Source organism: Pseudorca crassidens, chromosome 8 (assembly GCF_039906515.1).
Source record: "Pseudorca crassidens isolate mPseCra1 chromosome 8, mPseCra1.hap1, whole genome shotgun sequence".
Taxonomy (NCBI): Eukaryota; Metazoa; Chordata; class Mammalia; order Artiodactyla; family Delphinidae; genus Pseudorca; species Pseudorca crassidens.
Window position 1 is genome coordinate 9,415,500 of NC_090303.1, and position 11,267 is coordinate 9,426,766.

An 11,267-nucleotide genomic window follows, 5' to 3' on the forward strand; every position below is an offset into this window, starting at 1 on the left:
GTTTTAAAGCAGTATGGTATTAAGATGACCTACCTCATAGCACTAATATAGAACTTAAGAGAACCTGGAATCCAAAGCCACAAGATTTGACTGACTTGGATGTCCAACTCTATGTAACCATTTCCAATGTCCTGCCAAGCAGTTTTGTAGCTCCTGCTTCAATTTCACCCCAGACCTCATTACATTACAAAATTTGCGTTTAAACTAGAAGAGTTCCAACTGACAAAGCGTCCTCCTTAAAAAGTTGAAGCGATGCTTTTTTACTCCCTGGTGTAAACCATTTCTACTTGAAAACTCCTACCATCTCCCACCCAAATGTTCTCTCCTCCACACTAAGTATCCTCTATGAAGTCTACTTCCCATCAGGTGGAAAGACATTTAGCAGTCACCATCTCTAAGAACAGTCACCACCCTCATGGCAAGGATTTTGCACTCAATAGTTCAGAGCCCCCCAGGCACACTATCAATGGTGACAAAAGGTGTGGAGCCTCTTTTTGTACAGACTGGATTTGTCACAGATTTACGAAGTCAAGAATTCCAGATGAAGTTTTTCAGCCTTCACCTGAAGGTCATGAAAAATATGGTGGGGATCCACAGCAACCTTATAAACTGGATATTGTTACCAGAATAAAAAGTACAAAAAGACGTCCATATTGGGAGAAAGATTTAATAAGGATGCTTGGGTTACAAAAAGCACATACTCCTCAAGTTCACAGGAATATCCCTTTGGTGAAGGCAAAACTGAAAGCGGTTAAACATTTGATAAGAATCAAGCCCCTGAAGCTGCCACGAGTTCTCCCAATGGAGGAGGACATGTCCAACGCGTGCCTCAAGAGCACTGGGGAACTGATGGGGGCGTGGCTTCAGAACCCTGAGCACCAGGAAGAAAAGAAGTCCTGATGGCCTCGCAGCTTCAGAGTAAAAAGTGCAGGTCATTTCTATGTAAAGATGGTGAGAAAGTGTTCTCATTAAAATATGTTTTAAATTCTAGTCATTAAAAGAAATATAAAGATATTTTCCAGATCCCTTCAATATCTGGGGTCTCTTCTTCACATGTGGCAGTTTGCCAGTGACCCAAAATCAAGCACAATAATCTAAGAGCAAGCAAAATGAAGCAACACATTCTTAGATATCTACTATGTACTTATATTAAAGCTGTCTTAGTTGAGTTTAGATGTTTGTCCAGAGCTTTCATGGTATTTCCATTTCTGAGATGATGACGTGCCCTGTGCATTATCTATGTGCCCTTGCTATAAGGTCTATGTTGACCTGCCTTTTATGTTCTGTTGCAGATCCTGGTGGACAAATGTTCAAGCAGCTGCCTTAACTCTATACTTACCTGTTGTATACGGAAAAGTAATTGTAGGATTTCCTACTTACAAAGTTATGACCCTGAGAGGGAGTATTTGCATTAGATACATCAAACACTAGGATCTTTACATTTTTTCCTCCCTTAATGTCTATTTTGACCCAATATAAACAAGTCTGGGCATGATATAATATCAAACCACTATACACGTCTATAGGTTGCTTAAAGACTATCCCAAAGAGGGAAATTCAGGGAAAATCCCAGTATAATTTAATTGTTCATATTATATTTAAACAAAAGCAGATGGTTATATTTTATAGAATTTTGCTCTATTGAATGACTTGTTTTGGCACAATATAAAGTGAAGTAATGTTCAGACTGGGGACCAGGGTGAAATGGTGCTGTTTATGTACGTGACATAGGAAGATCTGAGCATGAAGGTCAACTAGGTGTAGACTAATGTTGGTTCCCTTTTATTTATTAAGTGAAATTGACATGCCTTAGATGACAGGTAAAGCTACACAACTTTTCCCATCTTGGCTCTTGTGACACTTCTCTGCAACTTTCACATTACACTATTAGAACTTTCATGTTACAACTTTCACATTATGGCCATACCTCTAAAATATACCACATGGCCTCACTTTCCAGTCTTTGCTTACACATTTTCCTGTTCTAGAATGCTCTTTCATTGCTGCATGTATGTGAATACTCTCACCACCCTACAGGCTCAGAGTAGAATGCTTAGATCAGCCCCTCAATATATAGCCATTAGACTCACTTTTATGTGGGTGCTATGCTGGACTTCCTTATGATTTCCTTTCTCTTGGTGCATAGCCTAGTACCTGGTTTAGTTGATAAGCTGACTCATCTCTGGGCTCATGGTATTGATGTGGTCCTGCACTATCGCAGTCCTGCGCGCTGGGCTTGGAAATAAGAAAGAGAGTAAGACGCTATAGTTGTTGCAGAGAATACCAAGTTGAGTTCAAATACAAATTGTTTCCCCTCACTGATTTTCACTTGAATGGCACTTTACAAAAACTAATTTTGATACATGTTCCCTCTTTTCTATTAGCACTTCAAAGTCAACTTTGTGTTTTCTAAACTAAGAAAATCTTTCTGATTGGAATCACAATCTCTGATATATCATTTTCCATGTTCCCAGGTGGCCTGAGACCACCTCAGGGAATCTTGACAGCATGTAACTAATTTGTATCTCAGTTTCCTCATCTGCAAAATAGGAACAACAATAGTACCAAGCTCATATGTTTGTTATCCCAGCTAAATGAATTACTACTTCTAAGTGCAAAATCTCTATGTGATATGCATTATATAAATGTCAGTTAAATAAATTCCTTTTATTCTTGTGGGTAGGGAAACATTTTCATGAATTTTAGATGTTTCTTATCCTTATTTGAGCAATCCCAAGCTTATTTCCACACATATAAATCCTAGTTATCCTTCAAGGAAAAGAGGGAACATTGGAGTGGTAGAATAGTAAAAACAAACAAACAAAATTCATATTGTAATCAATTTGACTCCATAAATAACCAAACTTATGCCCCTGCACCAGTTACCCAGTGAATTTTCAACTTCATATCATTAATATGTAGATAGAATTAACTACTTCCTATGTTTTTTGGAAAAATTAAATAATCACAACTTATCATCTGGGCCTTTATTAATCCAAAATACATTTATTGAAAGCCTAATATGTAAGAGTACTATCTTAAATATGGGGTCTCAAGACTAAATGCTATAGTCAATGATCCTCCTCTTGCGGAAAGTATTTTCTAGTTAGGGAAGATCAATGATAAACAGTAGTAACAAAGCAACCACCAATCAAATGAAATGGAACATTGGAATTTGGGGGAAGAGTTTAACATAGGATAGTCAGAGACGGCTTTTCTGAGGAGGAGCCATCTAAGCAGAGACCAGAGCCTCTGGAAACGGGCAGGTCTGGTGATGATTTGGAGAAGAGCATGTCAGGGAAGAACAACAAGTGCAAAGACTCTTGGCTCAGTGGAGGCCAACCAAAAGGCAGCTGACTTAGCTTACAAGCTGGAGAGCTGATTAAGGGAACGTGGGTGGAGGCTGAGACAACTGCTGACGTGAGCCCCACCCACTTTGTCAAAGCCGTTAGATTTTATTCTAGGTATAATGGAAAGGTTTAAATAGGTACAATTTACATTTTTAAGAGGAAGTATGACATCCATGTATAGAATAGAATGTAGGAGGGCAAGAGGAGAATCAGGGAGACTAGCAATGAGGACATACTGTCATTGTCCAGGTGAGAGATGAGAAATAGTGAGGTAGAAGTACTCTAAAAAGGCAAATTAGGCATAATTTGCATAACTAGGCATAACACAAAGATGTGTCATGGATTGAATGGTTCAGAGACAGAGTGGTGTGAAGTGTAACTCCAAAGTTTTGTCCTGAGCAAATGGGGACATGCTGATGAAATTAATAATACAGACATACTTCTGAGATATTTTGGGTTCAGTTCTGGACCATTGCAATAAAGTTAATACAGCAATAAAACTAGTCACATAAATTTTTGGTTTTCTAGTACATATAAAAGTTGTGGTTACACTATAGTCTATTAAGTGTGCAATAGCATTATGTATAAAAAACAATGTATGTACCTTAATTAAAAAATATTCTATTGCTAAAAAATACTAATCATCCTCTGAGCCTTCAGTGAGTTGTAATCTTTTTGAAATAGAAATATCAAAGATTACTGATCACAGATCACCATAACAAATACAACAATGAAAAAGTTTGAAGTATTGCAAGAATTACCAAAATGTAACACAAAGATACAAAGTGAGCAAATGCTGTTAGAAAAATGGTGCTGATAGGTATGCTCAATGCAGCTTAACAAACCTTCAGTTTGTGGAAAACACAGTTATCTGCAAAGAGCAATAAAGCAAAGTGCAATAAACAAGGAATGCTTGTAATAATAACAATAAAATAAAAATAGTAAAATATGATGAAATTATTACTATAGACAAACAACTATTTAAATTCATTTATGAATAATAATTTGCTTAATCCTTACCAAAAAAACCCTGTGGGTTAGATGCTATTATTATTTTCCCCATTTTACAAATGTAGAAACATAGAGGAGTAAAGTATACTGCTTATTGTCCCAGGTTTACTAAGTGACATACAAGAATTGAGCTGAGTCTAGCTTCATAGTCTATGATTTTAACCACTACAATATAGTGCCCCGGTGTTTCAGGGAGGATAAACTTGACATACCTATTGAATATCTATATGAAGATATTGAGTAGGCTGTTAGATATTTGACTGGTACTCAAAAGAGAGATCAGGCCTCAAAATGAAAAAAATTGGAAGAATTTAATTAGACATGGAATATAAAGTAAGAAACTAGATGAGATTACATGGAAAGACAGAGCAGAGAGAGAAGCAAGGAGGGCCAGAGATTGAGACCTGCAGAATTTCAATATTCAGAAGATGGGAAGGAGACAGGGAATCAGTTTAGACTGAAAAGGGATGACCAGATGGGAGGAAAATAGGAAAATGGTATCCAAGTGGAAAAGTGTTTTCAAAAGAAAAAAGTGGCCAAAAGTATGGCTAAGAGAATGAGTATATGAGTGTCCTAGAGAGGCTGATGAGGCATATTATATCTCTAGGCTAATTAAAATGAATAAAAAGATTGTATAATGAACAAGCAAAATGAGGCAGAAATGAAATAATAATGATGATCATGATGATAGATCAACCTAAATGATGAGAAAAAATAAAAATAACGAAATGAAATAAATAGTATAATAGTAGACTTAAACTCCAAAGTATCAGGATCTACATTAAATTTAATAGCGCTTCTAGTATGATGGAGTTAACTCTTAGCAGTCTGACAATGCCACATTTAACAATTATAAAATCTGTACAAAGTATAAGAAGCACTACAAGAGAGTTCTGAAGAGTGAGCAACCTTTTAATGGGAGTGTAATCTTGGATGTATGTAGCAGTTTGTGGTACATTCCCACTTTTGTGGTTTTGACCCAAGAATAGGTCATAGTGGCTTCACAGTGTCAAGGAGTTTATACTCTGATAGGCTGCTATCTTTCTGGCCTGAGAAATCAAAAGACAGGTCCTGGGACAACCATAGCCACCAGAGAGGAAGGAATTCTGTACGGGAGTTAGTAAAGGAATGATCCATGTTCTGTGTTTGAACTCTGCCCAAGTCTGTGGTTGACCCTGAACCATGCATTCACAGGGCAAACAAAAAACAACCCACAGATACATCTTAAAGTACTGAAGTGAGATTTGAACCATGGTCCCTGGAGGTAGGTGAAAATTTGCCATTTGTGTCTGAGCAAGTTAATTGCCTGGTAGTAAAGATATATTATCACTCTTTGGAAGAAAATAATAAAATCCAGAGCCTACAGAACATAAAATTCACAATGTCTGTGATACAATCCAAAATTGCTTGACAAAGGAAAAACTGGTGAAACATCACTCATTCTCAAAGGAAAATATAATTAATATAAAACAACCCTGAGATAACCCAAACGTTGAAATTATCAGTAAAGATCTTAAAACTATACTATATATAGTTATATCTACTATAACTATGCTCCACGAGGTAAAGGAAATTATGCCTGTAATGAATGAGAAAACAACATCTCAGAAGACAGAAAATATTTTTAAAAGTATCAAATGTAAATTTTAAAACTAGAAAATTACAATATCTAAAAAAAACCCCACTGGATGAGCTGAATAGCAGAATGGGGATAACATAAGGAAAAGTCAGAGAATTTGAACGGTCAACAACTTTTTCTGAATAGGGTCAGAGAGCAAATATTTTAGGTTTTGTGGTCCCTATAGTCTCTGCTTCAACTACTAAAGAAAGCAGCTGTAGTCAATATGTAAATAAATGTATATGGCTGTGCTCTAATAACACATTATCTTTGAAAGCACATTGTAGGCTAGGATTGTCCTGTATGCCATCATTTGCTGTTTACAGAAATAGATTCATAGACGTTATCCAATGTGAAGAAGACAGAGAAAATATTCTGTAAAAGTGAGCAGATCCTCATAGACCTGTCAGACAATATCAAACAGTCTTGCTTATGATTAACTAGTCTCCAAAGGAGTAAAGAGAGAAAGTTTAGCAGAAAAAATTTTTCAAAGAAATAATAGCTAAAAATGTCCCCAATTTCATGAAAAGTAAAAGTTTACTGTTTCAAAAAGTTCAAGGAACTTCAAAGAGCATAAATACAAATCTCAAAAACACACACATACACACACACACACACACACACACACACACACACCATACAAGACTAAGCATATCATAGTTAGAGTACTGAAAACCAGAGTAAAAGAAACATCTTGAATGCAGTGAGAAAAAAAAGATGCATTGTATACAGGGGACAGACAACTTGAAACCATGAATTCCAGAAAATAGTGGAATGATGCCTTTAAAATGATAAAAAATGAAAAATCTGGTAATCCAGAATTCTATATCCAGTGAAAATATCCCATGTTCGTGGATTGTAAAACTTAATATTGTTAAAATATGCATATTATTCAAAGCAATCTACAGATTCAATGCAATCTCTATCAAAATTCCAATGGCATTTTCACAGAAACAGAAAAAAATCCTAAAATTTGTATGGAACTACAAAGGACTGTCAATAGCCAAAGCAGTCTTAAAAAGCAGAACAAACAAACAAATAACTCAATTGAAAAATCAACAAAGGACTGAATAGACATTTTTCCATAGAAGACATATATGGCTTACAGGTACACAAATTATCAGGGAAATGCAAACCACAATTAGATATCAATTCACAGATGTTAGGATGTCTATTACCAAAAATACAAGAGATAAATTCTGATGAGTATGTGGAGGAAAGGGACCATGTATACTATTGGTGGGAATGTAATTTGGTACAGTCTCTATGGAAAACAGTAAGGAGTCTGCTCAAGAAATTAAACACAGAGCTACAGTATGATTCAGCAGACTCACTTCTAGGTATATATATACCCAAAGGAAGTGAAATTGTGATTTCAAAGAGATATTTGTACTCCCATGTTCATTGCAGCATTATTCACAATAACCAAGGTATGGAAGCAATGTAAATGTTTGTAGTCCAATGGATGGAAAAAGAAAATAAAATGTGATATATGAAACAGCATAGATGATCTGGAGGACATTATGCTAAGTGAAATAAACAAGACAGAGAAAGACAAATGCTGTATGATCTCACTTGTGTGTGAAATTAAACAAACAAACAAAAAATGATGCATTGAAAAAAAACAGAGAGTAGAATGATGGTTGCCAGGGGCTGCGGGTTGAGGGAAATAGGGAGAGGCTGGTAAATAGGTACAAACTTTAAGTTATAAGATAAATAAGGTCTTAGGATCAAATGTGTAACATGGCAATTACAGTTGATAATACGGTATTGTATAATTGAAATTTGCTAATAGAGTAGAACTTAAGTGTTTTAACAACAACAACAAAAAAATAGGTAAATATGTGAGTTGATGGGTGTGTTAATTAACTCTATGTCCTTTCACAACATATATCAAATCATCATGTTGTACATTTTAAATGTATTACAATTTTATTTGTCAATTATACCTCATTAAAGCTGGAGAAAAAATGTATTAAAAACAATGAAAGAGGGACTTCCCTGGTGGCGCAGTGGATAAGACTCCACACTCCCAATGCGGGGGGCCCGGGTTCAATCCCTGTTCAGGGAACTAGATCCCACATGCATGCTGCAACTAAGGAGCCCGCATGCTGCAACTAAGGAGCTGGTGAGCTGCAACTACAGAGGCTGCCTGCCACAACTAAGACCTGGAAAAACCAAATAAATAGTAAAAATTTAAAAAATAAATAAAATTTAAAAAAGCAATGAAAGAGAAAATAAATATTGCCTACAAAGGAACAATTGCACTAATTGCAAAATTAGTAGTAGTTGTAGAGTAGATTTATCTTTATAATTTCCAGTTTCTACTTCATGGATTAAATATTGTTAAGGAACTAAGAGATTATGATCGATAATCATGAATTTTCTCTCCAGAGAGATTACCATTTTAAAACAATGGCACATTTTCAAACACACAATAATTGTGTTTATCATCAACCGACCTTCACTAAATCAACTTCCAAAAGATGTGCTTTTTAAAGAGGAAAATTAAAGCCAGAAGAAAGGACTGTTACACAAGAAGGATGATTTGAGGTTACCATAGGACACCGTAAATACTCCCTTTATGGGTACGTGGCATACTTACAGCAATTCATTAACAAACATCACTGAAAAGCAAACAGGCTAATATAAATCTGCAACCTGAAACTCAGAAACATCCAGGAGAAAGGAAATCTATGACAACTTTTGTCTAGATGCAACAAGATCACTTGATGGGATGAAAAAAATCCATCAGACATATTTACTCTTTAATATAAACGCAGCAATACTCCTAGGTATGTATTCTCTTGGAAGCTTAGATATACTCTCTAAAGGCCATGGGGTGCAAATGATTACACTTCAAAGAAGGAATAGAAGATAACACACTTGGATTTTAAGAGCAGTTATTTTAGGTGGTAGGACTTGAATAATATTTTTAAATAAGTGTTGTTGTTTCCAAATTTCCTACAATTACAATTAACAATTGAGGACTTCCTTGATAGTCCAGTGATTAAGATTCTGCCCTTCCACTGCAGAGGGCATGGTTCGATCCTTATTCAGGAAACTAATATCCCACATGCTGTGGTGGTATGGCCAAAAACCAAACCAAACAAACAAAACAACAACAACCAAAAAACCCTCAAAAGACAACAAAACAAAAAATAATTAACAATTGAGAAAAAATGAAATAAATTCTCTTCTACTCCAAAGTGGATTTTCTTAAAGAAGTACAAACATTTAAATGTTCTCAAAGAACAGATAAATTAAAGGTTGAGATTATTTGTATTATTGATGGGGTCATAATAAAAAGTTATTTTGGGGGCACATTTCCCTAAGGTATTAGTAATAGTATTAAAATGACTATTGTAGGCAATTTGGGGTCCCACCTCAAGATGCTCATAGTCTGGGGTAAGGCAGAAGTGGGTGGGTGGTAACACTTCAGCAGGGCCCTGAGAGAACCCAGCAGGAAGCCACAGCTGAGTTTGGGGAATGAGCTGTTCAAAGGCTTCCAAGCAGGTAGCCCTGAGCTGGGTCTGAAATGCTCTGGGGATTTCTCTCTGTGGAGAAGGTTAGGAAGAAATTCCAGAAAGAAGTAACAGCTTTAACAAAGGAATTTAATCCTGGATTGTCAAAGGAGATTCATTTAATCAAATTAGATTTATGGAAGCATGCCATGTATAATTTTACAAGGAAATCCAGCAAAGCAAGATAATTTTGTCTTTTTGCTTTCTCAACCACAATGTGAGGTGTAGCAGAAAGCTCACCTGGCTGTGGGCCAGATCACGGTGCATGGCCCAGAGCAGCTGCTCCGTGGAGGGATGGCTGGCAGCCACACTATGTGCTAGCAGTTTGGGCCTGGTGACATCCTAACGTTTGTTCTAGACTTGCACAATCAAAAGTGATTTTTCCATAGGAATAAATGAGAACAGAGGTCTATATTTTCAGACTAAATAAATCTATAAATATTACATGTATTTTTGCTTTAAAGCTGCTTTATAATTTTCTTGGTGTCCTAGTCTGCTCAGGCTATTGTAACAAATTACCTCAGACTGGGTGACTTAACAAATATTTTTTTCTCTCTGTTCCAAGAGGTTGTAAGTTCAAGATCAGGGTGCCAGTATGGTCGGGTTCTTGGTGAGGGGCCTCTTCCTGGTTGTCTTCACATGGCCCTTTTAGTGTGTACAAGCAGGGAGAGACATTCTTGTCTCCTTCTGTAAGGGCACAAATCCCATCACAGGGGTCCCACTCCTATGATCTCATCTAACTCTAATCACCTCCCAAAGGATCCACCTCTTAATACCATCCCCTGGGGCAGTGAGTTTCAGTATATGAACTTGGAAGAACACAAATATTCAGACCATAATACTTAGCATTACCTCTAATACAGGCAGAATAATTTTCACTAAATCAACAGTGCATATATTAATGTGGTTTGCCTTCTTCATGTAGCCTCCATTCCAACTGGATTTGGTGGTGCATTTTCATTATCATTACTGGCTTTGCATTAACAATAGTGTAGCAGTTTAATGAATGAGTGGGTACATTGCTATTGGACAGGGCTTGGCAAACATTTCCTGTGAAAGTCAGACAGTAGCAGTTTAATGAATGAGTGGGTACAGTGCTATTGGACAGGGGTTGGCAAACATTTCCTGTGAAAGGTCAGACAGTAAATATTTTAGGTTTTTCAGGACATATAGTCTGTATTCAACTCTGCCAATGTAGGACAAAACTGGCCATAGACACTGCACAAACAAATGGGCATGGCTGTGCTCCAATAAAATGTATTTACAAAAGCAGGTGAAGATTGAATTTGGCCTATGGACCACAGATTTCTGTGCTTTCCTAAGAAGTTTTATTTATAATCAGTATGTATTAAAATACAGCATAATTGAAGCTCTACAGCTTGGCTCACAGGTACAGAGGATGACAGACATGTTTCCTTTCCAGCTCCGCTGGGTGCTCATGGTGTGAAAGTTTGCAGTTCACATGTGTTCCTGCTCTGAAAGTATGTGGTTCTTGGTGGACTTCAAAAGGTATGTTTTGATTCACATTTTCTTTCTAATTTTTTTCATAGAGCGAGTCTTAGACAATATTTTTTATCACATAATTTCAAATCAGATCATTTAAATTTATAAAAATTTGACCTGTGTATATTGAACTGGTTTGTACAAGTCCACTTATACATGGCTTGTTTTCAATAAATAGGTACTACAGTACTAGATGATTTATGGTTGGTTAAATTTGATGATGTGGAATTGTGTATGGTTGTTCAAGGTCAACTGTGTAGA

At 36.4% G+C, this 11,267-nt stretch overlaps 1 pseudogene; it reads left to right on the top strand.

Annotated features, from left to right (window-relative positions):
• Window positions 1-415: 415 nt before the first annotated feature.
• LOC137228544 (large ribosomal subunit protein uL30m pseudogene) lies at window positions 416-990 on the top strand (annotated as a pseudogene).
• The last annotated feature ends 10,277 nt before the right edge of the window (window positions 991-11,267 follow it).